Here is a 13,113-nt window from a genome sequence, read left to right on the forward strand (position 1 = left end):
TTTATTTACCTTATTTATAAATGTATACTACTTATCCAGTAAGTCCCAAGTATTAAGGCATATGATTGGAAAAAGGAAAGACAAGCTTCCTTGGAGAATTCATAGTCAATTAGGGAAGATAGACAATAGATTTTGACAGGTGTTTCGATGGGGAAGTATAGCATGCTGTGAGAACAATTACAGAAGCTCCTAACCAGTCTAAGACTCTGAGAAATGATTCTTAAAAGGTAATATATAAGATGTAATCTGAAGAGTAAGTAGCAGTTAGGTGCTGAAAAGGGACTGGTGAAATGGTAACAACATATGGAAAACCTGTAAGCAAAATATCAGCATGCTTGTACCAGGAAATACAAGAAAAGTTTAGTTTATCTGGAGCATAAATTGAAAGAGGAGAAAATAAACTGAACAGAAAATCTCAGGCCAAATGTTTTAGTAGTTTGCATGTCATGTTAGTGGTTGGAGTTTTATGTTAAGCATAATGAAATGTTTTTAAATCATTTTGATTCACGAGGAGAAATGATTAGTTTGCATTTTTCAAAGATCACTTCAGTTAAATGTAATATATCAGTTGGAAAGTATATATATATATAGTGTATATATATGAGAAAAATGACTAGTTATGAAGTTGTTGAGGTCAAGTTATGAAGCTAATGGTCAAGTTAAGAGATGGGTGTTGGCACTGGAGGTAGATAAAATTGAAATGGTTTCAGGACTATATACAGCAAGAATAAATTAGATTTGGTTGTCAAATGAAAGTAAGGTTGAGAAAGGCAGGGTAAAACTAACTCAAGACTATAAATGAAGAGATTAGCTTTGAATAAGAAGTAATTCCTCTTCCATTTAAATGGGTGTTAATTTTAAATGTTGATGGAGGTAATAAAGGTGAAAATGTAGGCCTGTTGGCAGTAGCTACTACTATGTCAAGTTGTTTCTAATTTTTTAGGGAAGCACAGGGAGGACAGTGTGGCAGTTAAGAGGCTGAAAGTATAAGGACAATAATGAAGAATCACAAACCAATGAAAGTGCAGTTGACATAAATGACACTATTCTCAGGCAATGTTAAGAAAAAAATAAACTACATTTTCCAGTGGTGCCAGTTTAACAAGCTAGGTGATTTTCTCCAGGGAATTAGGTTGTAATTTTACCAGGCTGGTGGAACAGAGCAAGAGTATTCTGGGGCTACAGTGATTGAAGTAACATGACTAACCTCTCTGGTTTTTGGCAGGACTGTCTCATGTCTCAGCCTTAGCACAAAAGTCCTGAGTTCCCAGAAACCCCTAGTCTCAACCAAACTGTGACGGTTAATCACCTTCAGTGTTAGAAAAATCTATCATAGCAGGGTGGAGAGATCTAGATGAAATTAAAGGCATAAATGGACTTGAGGACCCAACACGGTAGAGAAAAAATAAGTTAGGACGGCAAAGAAGAGAGAAAGTTGCTAGGAAGTGAGATTTAAAAGGTCTGAATTTAATATTCCTTAGTCCTGCAGTTGCAGGTGTTAAAGTCTAAAGAGGAGGAAACTAAAAGGTGTTATGAAGATAAGCTGTTGGAGATGAGAATGTGAAAGGCCTGAAAAGCAATATTGTTGGATGGGGTTTCTACAATTAGTATTAATAATGCACCTCATGGGACAACATTTTCAATAAAATGGTAGGTACTATGGATGTGTAAGGGTAAAGGCATTTATCCTAATGGCATGAGCTCTAAATGGGCAAAGTGGATTTTCTTTTTTTATTTTTTCCATTTAAAAAAATGGATCAAGGAATAACAACACAGAAACACTGAGGAAGTGAAGAGAACATTTACCATAGTTTTGGACAGTGATGTGTAGTCAGAGTATGTAAGACAACAAATTCCACCTGGAAGGGAGTCAAGGAAGAAGTCTCTTCAGGATAGGATCAGGTTTTGTTAATGTAAGAAATATAAGAAATGTTCATTGAAGAGACTTCATTAATCCTTCAGAAGTGGTTTTTAGAGACAAATAAAAATGTTATTCTACTTGTAACCAGACCATAAATTTTTCCTTAACATTTTTTCAATGATGGGTGTGTACTAAATTTTGACAGGAGAAATATAACCAATACTGAGTTTTAAGACTTTATAATGAAAAAAAAGACCCTATAATTTTTTCACTTTTTCCTTCAAATTAAAATCAAATCTCATTTCAACTACCATATGAGAAAATGCATTGAGAAAGCAGGTTTACATGGCAGTGTTAAATTATACCCCTAGATGACAGACAAAATAGACTCCCATGGCTAATAGAGATGTTCACAGTTAAAACAGAATCAAGCAGCCATGACTGGGTGTGAGAATGGTCACATACTTTGTGTTCTTGGGAAGATGTTGTAAAGGTGCTACAGAAATTCCCTTTCAACAGTCAAACCAAACCAGTTCCTATAGTTGGTGCCAAGATAAACTGTGGCTGGACTCCCTCTACCCCTGCCACTACTGAAACTGGTCATTTGAAAGAACCATCTGACAGAGATATCTGGTTTTGAGCTTGGAAACCACCCAATCAGAGCTTGAATATTTTGACCAATCAGAACAGAACAAGTTTGAAACTGCCATTTGCATAAACGGTCCTGAGTGAAAACCTGGGTGAGAATTTTCTCTATTTAAGATAGCTCCTTTCTTTGTTCTTCAGAGAGCACATTTTCATTGTATTGAAGGCTGTGCCCTTCCAATCTGCAGATTTGTTTTTTTTAATAGAAAATAAATTCTTCATTTTTCCTCCATAGATCGCTTGGTCTTTTGTTAACAAAGCACCATAAGGTATAAAACATGTGACTGTCCAGGAGATCGAGACCATCCTGGCTAACATGGTGAAACCCTGCCTCTACCAAAATTACAAAAATGTTAGTCGGGCGTGGTGGTGGGCGGCTGTAGCGGGACCTGTAGTCTACAGAGCGGAGATCCGCCACTGCACTCAAGCCTGGCCTACTGAGCGAGACACTGTCTCAGAAAAAAAAAAAAAAAAAAAAAAAAAGGAACAAAAACAAAATATGTGACCGTCGTAAGTCTGATGGTGATATAATTGACAGAATACGAATAGACACAGGTAAAGTGTACATCTTACCTCTGTGAACCACAAACATAGCAGCCTCCTAGTCAGAACTATGTTTCCCTGGCCTTTGAATCCTCACAAATTCTGTCAGGTACCAATAGTAATCTCTACTGTTCGGGGATAAGTAAAAAATATTACACTCAGCATGTTCCTGGGTATGCACTATAAGGTTCAGTGCATCAAAAAATCATGTTTTTCCCCTTGCTACCCAGGGTTCAGCCTGCTGGGGGTATCTTACTGCTTAAATTACAAACACATTATTTATTATTATAGAATGAGGATATATTTATCTAGTGAGCTTCAACAAAATAAATGGCAGATGTGGAATATTCCATATATCTTGATTTTAGTTAAATAGGAAGAAATTTTTTAAGTTATGAGTTTTTATTTTGTGATTTAATGTAAGAAAAAATAAATGTAAATTATGCTGATGATATTTGGATATAAAATACTTCTCCAAGTTTCTACTAATAATTTAACCATTTAAAATTTGGCACATAATGTTGAACTTGATAAAAACCTAAATTTTAAATATATGCATTTATTTAAAAATTGAATTTTCAGAAGTTTGGAATTATTCTAATTTGCAAACAAATATTCTGACAAAAAATATTTAATGCTGAAATATTAATGATATATTTGTAGTCTAATAAAATTGCAAATTATTATAAAGAAATGAATTTACTTAGCATATTTGTCCAACATGATTTTTACAAGCCTTCAATGTTTCTATAAATTTTAGAATTAGCATTACAAAGAAATTCTAGAAACAATACTCTGTTATGGTCACAGTTACTAAAAACAAACAAAATACAAAACAATTCTCATTCAGAAACCTTTTGAGATTCTTCCATGTGCAAGACACTGTGAAAGATACTGGACTAACAAAGAATCCAAAGCAGATACATTTTAGTTTTTGAATATTGGGAGTTTATATTCCAGCAAAGCAGACTATATAGAAGTAAATCATAAAATCATATTATGACAAAGGATATGATATAGATATATTAATTAATAGCTGAGAGTGTGGATTGTATGATAGAGGTACAGACATGCATTAGAGAACTGAGCTTAAAGCAAAAGTAAGAGTTAATTACTGAAAAGCACAACTAGCATAGTGGGAGCAGAGGAATAAAGATAAAAGAATATACGTAAGAAAAGTTGATATAATAAGATGTATCAGTTTCCTAGGGCTGTGATAACCAAGTACTAAAAACTGGATTGTTTAAAACAACAGGAATTTATTATCTCAATTCTGGAGTCTGAAAGTCTTAAATCAAGGTATCAACATAGTTGGTTATTTCCTAGGGGTCTGAGGGAGAAACTGTCCCACATCTCGCTCTTGGTTTCTAGTGACAGCCCAGGTAACACTTGGCGTTCCTTGGATTGTAGATTCAGCACTCTAATCTCTGCCACCGTTTTCACGTGGCTTTATCTTTATGTCTCCATGTCTTCTCATAATGTCACCATTCACACTGGATTAGAGACTCGCCCTACTCCAATATAAAAGACTTATCTTAAATAATTATATCTGTAACAACTCTATTTTCAAACCAGACTGCACTCTGAGGTCATGAGGGTTAGGACTTTAACCTATCTTTTTTTGGGGGGGACGTCATTAAATAAATAACATAAAGGCTAGCACATATTAAGCAGTAACAAAGCAATATGTATACATTAAGTATTTTACCCTCAGTATATGGGTATTATATGGTAGTTAAATATTATAATCTTAATTTTACAGATGTAAATTTCCTGGTCACAGAGTTAAGCAACATTAAAGCAAATTTAAAAGTCTATATTTTAGCCCTATATTTCCTGCCTCCCGAATAGTTAAATTTAGTTGGATCCATTCATGGCATATGTCAACAGAGGAGTTTGTAAAATAAAGAATAACGTAAAAATGGGATGAAATTTGTACTTTACTTGGAGACTATCATAAATTACATTTGTTTCTTATTCATAATCTGACCTATATTTCATTTTAAAAAATACTGGTAAACATATAAGCCATAGTAGTTTCAGAATATACTGAAAGAGAGAGGTATGTTAAAAGCTAGTGAAGTATTACCTAAGAGATCATGAATGCCTGTGATGGTGACAGAAGACAAACTCCTAGGCAAGCAGTCAGGAAACCCAATCCTCAAAACAAGGACAGCTTAAAGCCTGCAATCCAAGCTGCCAGTTCCAGATAGAGGCCACGGCTGCCGTGAGAACTATCCCTTGTCCTACCCACTCTCTCTCAATTGGTTCCTTCTGAATGATGTCCTTTAACCAGTCCAATGGTGCTTTTTCCAATACCACCCATGGACCAATCAGCATACACTTCCCCATTCTAAGCCCATAAAAAACCCAGGACTCAGCCTCACAGATGGCTAACCCGCTTTCAGATCCCCTCTGGCACTTGAGAGTTTTCCTTCTGTCATTCAAAATTCTTTTCTGCCTTATTTACTTTCTGGTGTTGACATATCTTATTCCTTTGTTGCAGGACAAGAACTCGGAACTTGCTGAGCTGCGGATGGCGGGAATAAAAAAGTTGTAACCTTCCCTCCTGCTCCCCGAACAATGTAAGAGAAGAAACCATTGAACACTACTCCCTCCTGTTAGCCCAACTGCGAGAGCGAAAGAGTTGTGACGTCCCTGGCTTACCCGCCGAGCTAGTTGTGGGAGGTGGGAGTAAAAGAGCTGTAACCTTCTCTCCTACTCGAGGAAATACCCTCCTGCTTGACAAATTACAGGAGCGAAAAAGCCACATATCAGAGGAGACTTCAGGGTATGTTTATATCTATATTATAGGATTTTTAAAAGATTAGATGAAGTAGCATTTCTGAAATGTCTGGAACATAATGTTTGAAATAGAATAGAATATCAATAAATGGTGCTGCTCTCATTAGAGTTGAATTCATAGAGAAAACCAAGCGCTTGTGCGCACACACACATATACACAAACAAAATCCTAAAGACTGTAAGGTTCTTATAGAAACAACATTAAAAATGTTTTTCGTTTGTTTGTTTTTAAAGTAAGGCCTTAAATATAAAAAGTATATCCTGTAGAATTTTTAAAACTAATAATTTTATATTATTATTGAATATATTTAACCTCTTGACCATTTTTCACTGGCAGAAAATTAAGCCTGATAGTGTCTCCAAACAACTTTGTGCACATATAAATAAAGGAGGAGGTACTGCTTACACCTAAAACCTAATCTCAGATGAATTATGGAATGAATGTAACTACTACTGAGCTAAACATTAAAAACAAATGTGTAACATTTCATAAAGACAATACGTGCAATATTTCATTTATACATAATGTTTATTATTTATGTGTGCATCTAATATCTAAATGTTATTCTCAGCTTTACCACAATATATAAGAGGGAATTCTTTCATCATCTTGACCTTTTGGACAGTTTACCATAATCATACACAAATATTCAGTAAACTATTTAGATTATTAGAAAAAGTAGTCTAAGAATACAAAGTGGCATTAACTATTCAAGAGTATTTAACTTAACTAAATATATAAATAAATGTGTTCCTGATATGGCATTTCTAGGCAAGTTCAATCCCCGTACGAATGAGACAATAAGAGTTTTATTTTGATATTTTAAAATTACCTTTTCCTGTAAAAGGGCCAGCTCCCTGGATTTAAAGAAGAAAATAATGAGAAAAGAAGGGCATTCTGTGAGTTCAACCTTCTTTTTCTTTTATTATTTGTTTTAACTTAATCAAAGTTCTTATTGCGTTATAGCTACATTGAGATGATTTTATGTTTCTTAAATCCTAATACAAGAGTTAGAAATTACTAGAATTTTTCCTAAATATGTCTTGGGAAAATGGCATTATATATGTAGAAATCTTAAAAATGGTACTTCATTTGACAGTATATCTGAGGAAAAATAAGGTTTAGTGGTTATCTTATTTGGTTTTGTCATGCTACAACCGAATACCTGAGTCTAGGTAATGTATAATGAACAGAAACTTATTTACCATGGTTCTGGAGGCTGGGAAGACCAAGATCAAAGTGTGGCATTTGGTGAGAGTCTTCCTGCTGCACCTTTACACATGGTGGAAGACAGAAAAGCAAGAGCGAAAAGGGGGACAAACTCATTCTTTTGTAACAGCATTAATTCCACCCATAAAGCCAGAGCCCTCATGACCCAATCACCTCTGAAAGGTCTCATCTAATAATACTGTCACAATGTCAATTAAATTTCAACATGGGTTTTGGAGGAAACAAACATTCAAACCAAAGCAGTGGCTTTATGGAAGAAAATCCAATATAGAAATTCAGGAACAATACTACTTATTCCACTCTCCCTTAAGCAAAATGTAGTGTAAATACTATGTAATTCATTGTGCTTACCTGAAGACTAAATGTAATTGCCCAGTCGCCCATTGATTTACCCCTTACAGTTAAATCTGGTGAAAATGAGCTTATATAGATCCATGCTATGGTTTATAGGAAAAGTTGAAAAAGAAAAATACGTAGTCTGCCCACCCAACATTTTTTCAACAACATCTCCTCAAAGGATGTAGCAAGAAATAATACAGTAAAGTCCATATTTCCATGGAGTAGGAAAAGACTTGACTAGAGTAATTATCAATATTGTTAGAAGAAAAGGTCAACATATATGCTAAATCTCTAAAAGATGTTATTCTTTTTATTAGACCCTACAGAGCTTAAAACAAATGTAAAAAGATCTCTCAGATGTACAAGTAACTTAAAATCTAGATCAGAATATGATGCACTTATATATTACAATCTATTAAATAATAAACTGGCCAGACATTAAAAAATAGTGAGCTAAATGCCCACAGTTCAAGTAGTAAGACATTTGAGAAAGGGATAGTTGGCAAGATGAAAAAGCGATAAACTTAAATCCAAACACAAGGCTCTTATTCCTACCTCTTACATTAAGTAGTTCTATGTATTAATTAAGATCCACATGTTTAGGCTTTTTTTTTTTCTTTTTTTTTCTTTTGAGACAGAGTCTCATTCTGTCACCCAGGCTGTAGTGCAGTGGCACAATCTCAGTTCACTGCAACCTCCACCTCCCAAGTTCAAGCGATTCTCCTGCCTCAGCCTCCTGAGTAGCTGGGATTACAGGCGCACAGCACCACACCCAGCTAATTTTTGTATTTTTAGTAGAGACAGGGTTTCACCATGTTGGTCAGGCTGGCCTCAAACTCCTGACCTCATGATCCTTCCGCATCGGCCTCCCAAAGTGCTGGGATTACAGGCATGAGCCACCATTCCCAGCCCATATTTAGGCTTTTTTAAGACTTCTTTTACAATTGCAAAAGACAGAAGATAAGTTTAATTATATTACATGACACTTCCAGAAAAAGTGAAAAATATTACCATTGATAGCATACAGTTCATAGAAACCATCATACAGCCACTTCATTTACTAGAATTGACAGTTAATCTGATGATTTCTGATTTACCTAAATTAAAACTTTTTATGTTTATATGCAAGGCATATTCTGGGTTTAAGCTTGTAGGGTGAAAGTGTTACATATGTTGTGCTTCATATTGTTTTAAGTCCTCCAAGCTAGTTTTAATGTTATTTTCATGAAGTTTATGCTGTTGAACATTAAAAGAAGATGTTTAAATATTAGTCTAAATTGGGGTCTTTTATATATTACACAGTATCCCCTCTTAGAAATTTCATAATTACCTTACGGATCATACAATTGCATAGTATTTTAAGAGTATAAATTGCAAATAAGTATTAAAATATGTTACTATTTTTATAAAATTGATAATCTTTTACTTTTTTGAAATAAAAGTAAAATCATTGTAAATAGCCTTACTTCTGTTTTTTGTCTGTGGCGCACAATGTTTCAAAGTTAATTTATTAGTGTAGCTGGCATCAACTCAACAAAAAGTCAACCTCACAATGGTTTGTGTAATCGCTCCTATCAGGGAATTGAAGACTCCCTGGTATATATTCTTTGTATAATATTTATAGAGCTCTGGGAACTAAGGTTAAATTATAAATAAATTGAAGCATATTTTTATTTTTTAAAAATACATAATTTCATGAGTATATGTTGACTGTTTTTATACATTAATGTTCAGAGAAAATAATTTGAGTTTTGTTTCCTAAAAGCCCTAAGATTAAGAAAAATAATTTACAACTTTTTAAAAGAGGATCAGCTATAGGGAATGCATAATAAAATGATTCATCATTCATGGTACTTGATATTTTGTTTTCATTGGGTACATTAAATTTAGCATAAAAAGATCAAGCAAAAAAAAATATAAAGACTTTTTCAAACACCATTTGCCCCAGCAAGTGTTGGACTCTGTCAGTGAATCATAGTGGCTGTTAACAACAGGGTTAAGTACAGAAATTTTTCTGCTTAAAAAACTTAGTTGTGCTCATTGAGGGAAAAAAAAAAAAAGTTCAGCAGTGATATTATATTAAAAAGGAATTTCAGCATTGTTCATTGTTATAGTTGTCTGTTGTCATAATCTGTTTTGTGCTGATCTAACAGAACACCACAGACTGGGTAATTTATAATGAACAGAAATTTATTTCTCACAATTTTGGAGGCTTTGAAATCCGAGATAAGGAGCCAGCATCTTGCAAGGGCCTTTTTGCTGTGACATAACATGGCACAAGACACCATTTAGTAAAAGGACAAAGAGAGAGTGAGACAGAACGAAAACCAGGACAAAATTGTCTCTTTACAAGGAGCCTACTCCCACAATAACAAACCCATTCTCATTACATTGACATTAATTCATTCATGAGGGCAGAGCCCTTATGGCTTAATCACTTCAGAAAGTCCCATCTCTTAATTCTATTAAATGGATATTAAATTCCAACATGAGTTTGGGAGGGAACAAGAATTCAAATCATAGCATTTATCAAAACTAAAGCAAGCTGGTAGGAAATAAAATTCTTCAGTTTTGAACTAAGGGTCATGAGAACCAATCTAAAAAGACATAGTTACTTTATAGTCATTGGATCACTGGTTTTAATACTGACTTTATATAAGAATAGTTTTTAAAATCCTAAAACCAAGGTCATATTTACATCTACCAAATAAGAATCTCTGTTCATAGATACGTTGGTTTCAGAACTCTTCAAAACTATCTGAGATCATCCTTATGTTCATCCAGACTGATAACCAATGATCTATAATGCCGTCTTCTTTCTTAAAAAAAACAGTCTTAGAGAGATACTTGAGGCTGTGTGGTCAGCAAAATATCATAAATATTCTCTTCATTATAGATGATCAACTAGATTTATTCTTAATCAAAAGTGCCTAACAGTCAGTTGGAGGTACATACGACTGCATAGTAAAATCAAACATTTCATGAAATATAAAGAGCTTCCAATTCAGCACAGAAACAGAAAAGACAAACTTCAGTTTGACATTGCTTAAGCCCAGTTCCTGGATATTCAGAGGATATATTCTGGAAATTTGGGGATGCAGAGACATAAGTCATTGTCATTTGGGCTTGCCTCATTCAGGTTCCCAAAGCTGATAGTTAGATTTGAAATTACTTTGCTCTAGACATATCTCTAATTATCATACGAAGTTTCATAGAATTATAAAATAGTAAATTAAATTTTAAACACAATAATTATGGGTCAGATAGCTTTTGGGGACAGAAACGGGAGCATAAAATTTGGAGGTTTCAGCCCATCACAATTCCAGAAATATTTATTATAGAATTTCAAGCTGAAATTAACCAACAGCAACATATCTTCCATTAGTTTTGATACAGTAATTTGAGAGAAGCAAATTCAGGTTTTTACTTAGTATATAAACCTCTTTTGAAAATTTAATACAAGAAGCATTTATAACAAAATTGAAGTCCTTTAGCAAGATGCTCAAAAGGAGTGCACTGTTAAGACAGTGTTCATTCACTGAGATGGGAGACTTCATTTGATATGTACTTCGCCAATCACTTTGTAACGGCAACTATCACAATAATTTAACATGTATGAAAATATTCGACCAAACAATGTTTATTACTTCTGTTAGTAGCAACATATCTTGAAAGGATAAAAATAAGCTTCACTCAAATATCTTCATTATAAAATGCAATATTAATCCGGGACCTATTAACTCTTTCATGGCTGTATTATGTAGGTTCAAAATATCTAAATTTACAATTATCTTTTTAGCTTATTTTTTTCCTTTATGAAGTTCTATAAAATGTAGAGAAGTCACATGTTTAAATTGAAATAAATCAAAGTAAACTAAAAGAATGGAATAATCATATCATAGAAGTTCTGGCTTCAGTGCTAACATGTTAAAGCAGCTAGGAAATTATCACTCCTGCCATCATAGCTGCAACAACATAAATATGGAAAACCTGAAAACCAGTGACTTTCCTTGGACACATTAGAGAACTGAGTGCATTATCCTGTTCTTGCACTGCCATAAAGAACTACTTGAGACTGGGTAATTTATTTTTTAAAAATAGGCTTAATTGGCTCCAGGTTCTACATGCTGTACAGAAAGCATGCCTGGAGAGGCTTCAGGAAACTTAAAATTATGGCAGAAGGCAAAGAGGGAGCAATCATGTCCTACGTGGCTGAAACAGGAGAAAGAGGGAGTGGGGAAGGTGCCATACACTTTTAAACAAGATCTCATGAGAACTCACTATCATGAGAAAAACAATGGGGAAATCTGCCACCATGATCCAATGACCTCCCACCAGGCACCTCCTCCAACACTGGAGATTACAATTTGATATGAAATTTGGTCAAGGACACAAATCCAAACCATATCACTGAGGCTGCAAGGCAAAAAGGCACTGGGAAATCTGGAGAGAGATATGGATCCAGAGAGTCACAGGCCAGATTGGCTTACCTGCAACAGAAACCACTAGAGCCAAAAACTGATAGGATACCTCACTGTAATTGTAACTGAATACTGGAAGCTGAGTATGGACTAGCACGAAAGAGACAGAATCCTTGGAGATTAATTCATAAAGAAGTCAAAACATTTTTTGGGGGGAATACCTCCAGGAACATCACCACCTCTAAGTTCTCACAGGGGAAAGTTAAAGACGCCTTCCTGGCTCTGGCAAAGTTAGAGGAAATATAACCATTTCAAAATGACTTAAGAGTGTTTGCCATAACAAAGCTCTGTGCTACAGAGTAAAAGACTATACCAGAACCATCCTGATTACATTTTACTGGAAAAGTTTCAATCTAGAGAAGCACCATATGAAAATTAAATTGAAATGGATTTTATATCTAACTGTAAGACCTAAAACTCAAAAATTATATAAGAGGGTGTTGCTAAAGGAGATTAACAATTGAGTCAATGGACTGAGAGAAGCAGGCCTACACTCAATCTGGGTAGGCACCATCTAATCAGCTGCCATTGAAGCGAGAATAAAGCAGGCAGAAGAACAGGGAAGGACTGGACTGGTTTAGTCTCCCGGGCTTCATCTTTCTCCTCTTCTGGATGCTTCCTCCCCTGGAACATCAGACTCCAAAGTCTCCAGTTTTGGGACTCATGGACTTACACCAGTGATCTGCCAGGGGCTCTCAGGCCTTCAGACACAGACTGAAGTCTGAACTGTCAGCTTCCCTACTTTTGAGGTGTTGGGTCTTGAACTGGCTTCCATGCTCCTCAGCTTGCAGATGGCCTATTGTGGGACTTCACCTTGTGATCATGTGAGTCAATACTTTTTGATAAACTTTCCTTCATACATACATCTATCCTATTGGTTCTGTCCCTCTAGAGAACACTGACTAATACAGTTGTATTTTATTTTCTAATATTTTGTGGAGGGTTATTGCATCTATATTCATAAGAGATATGGTTCTGTAATACTTAATAATATTACTAGTAATATTATTACTATAAATTGTCAGGACCAAATGTTTTCAGTGCTGAATTCTATCAAACATTTTAGGAAAGAATAATATCCATTTAATGTAGTGCTCTCATATGAGTAAAGAAGAGATCAGTGGAACAGAATAGAGTCTATAAGTAGATCTACATAGAGAGTCCATTTATTTTAGATAAAAGTGCAAAGAAAATGCAAAGAGAAAAGG

At 34.7% G+C, this 13,113-nt stretch overlaps 1 pseudogene; it reads left to right on the forward strand.

The window, feature by feature from the left end:
• LOC140712130 (R3H domain-containing protein 2-like) overlaps positions 1-13,113 on the forward strand; it is a 177,644-nt pseudogene that overhangs the window by 109,231 nt on the left and 55,300 nt on the right.

This window comes from Chlorocebus sabaeus, chromosome 7 (genome assembly GCF_047675955.1).
Source record: "Chlorocebus sabaeus isolate Y175 chromosome 7, mChlSab1.0.hap1, whole genome shotgun sequence".
Classification (NCBI taxonomy): Eukaryota; Metazoa; Chordata; class Mammalia; order Primates; family Cercopithecidae; genus Chlorocebus; species Chlorocebus sabaeus.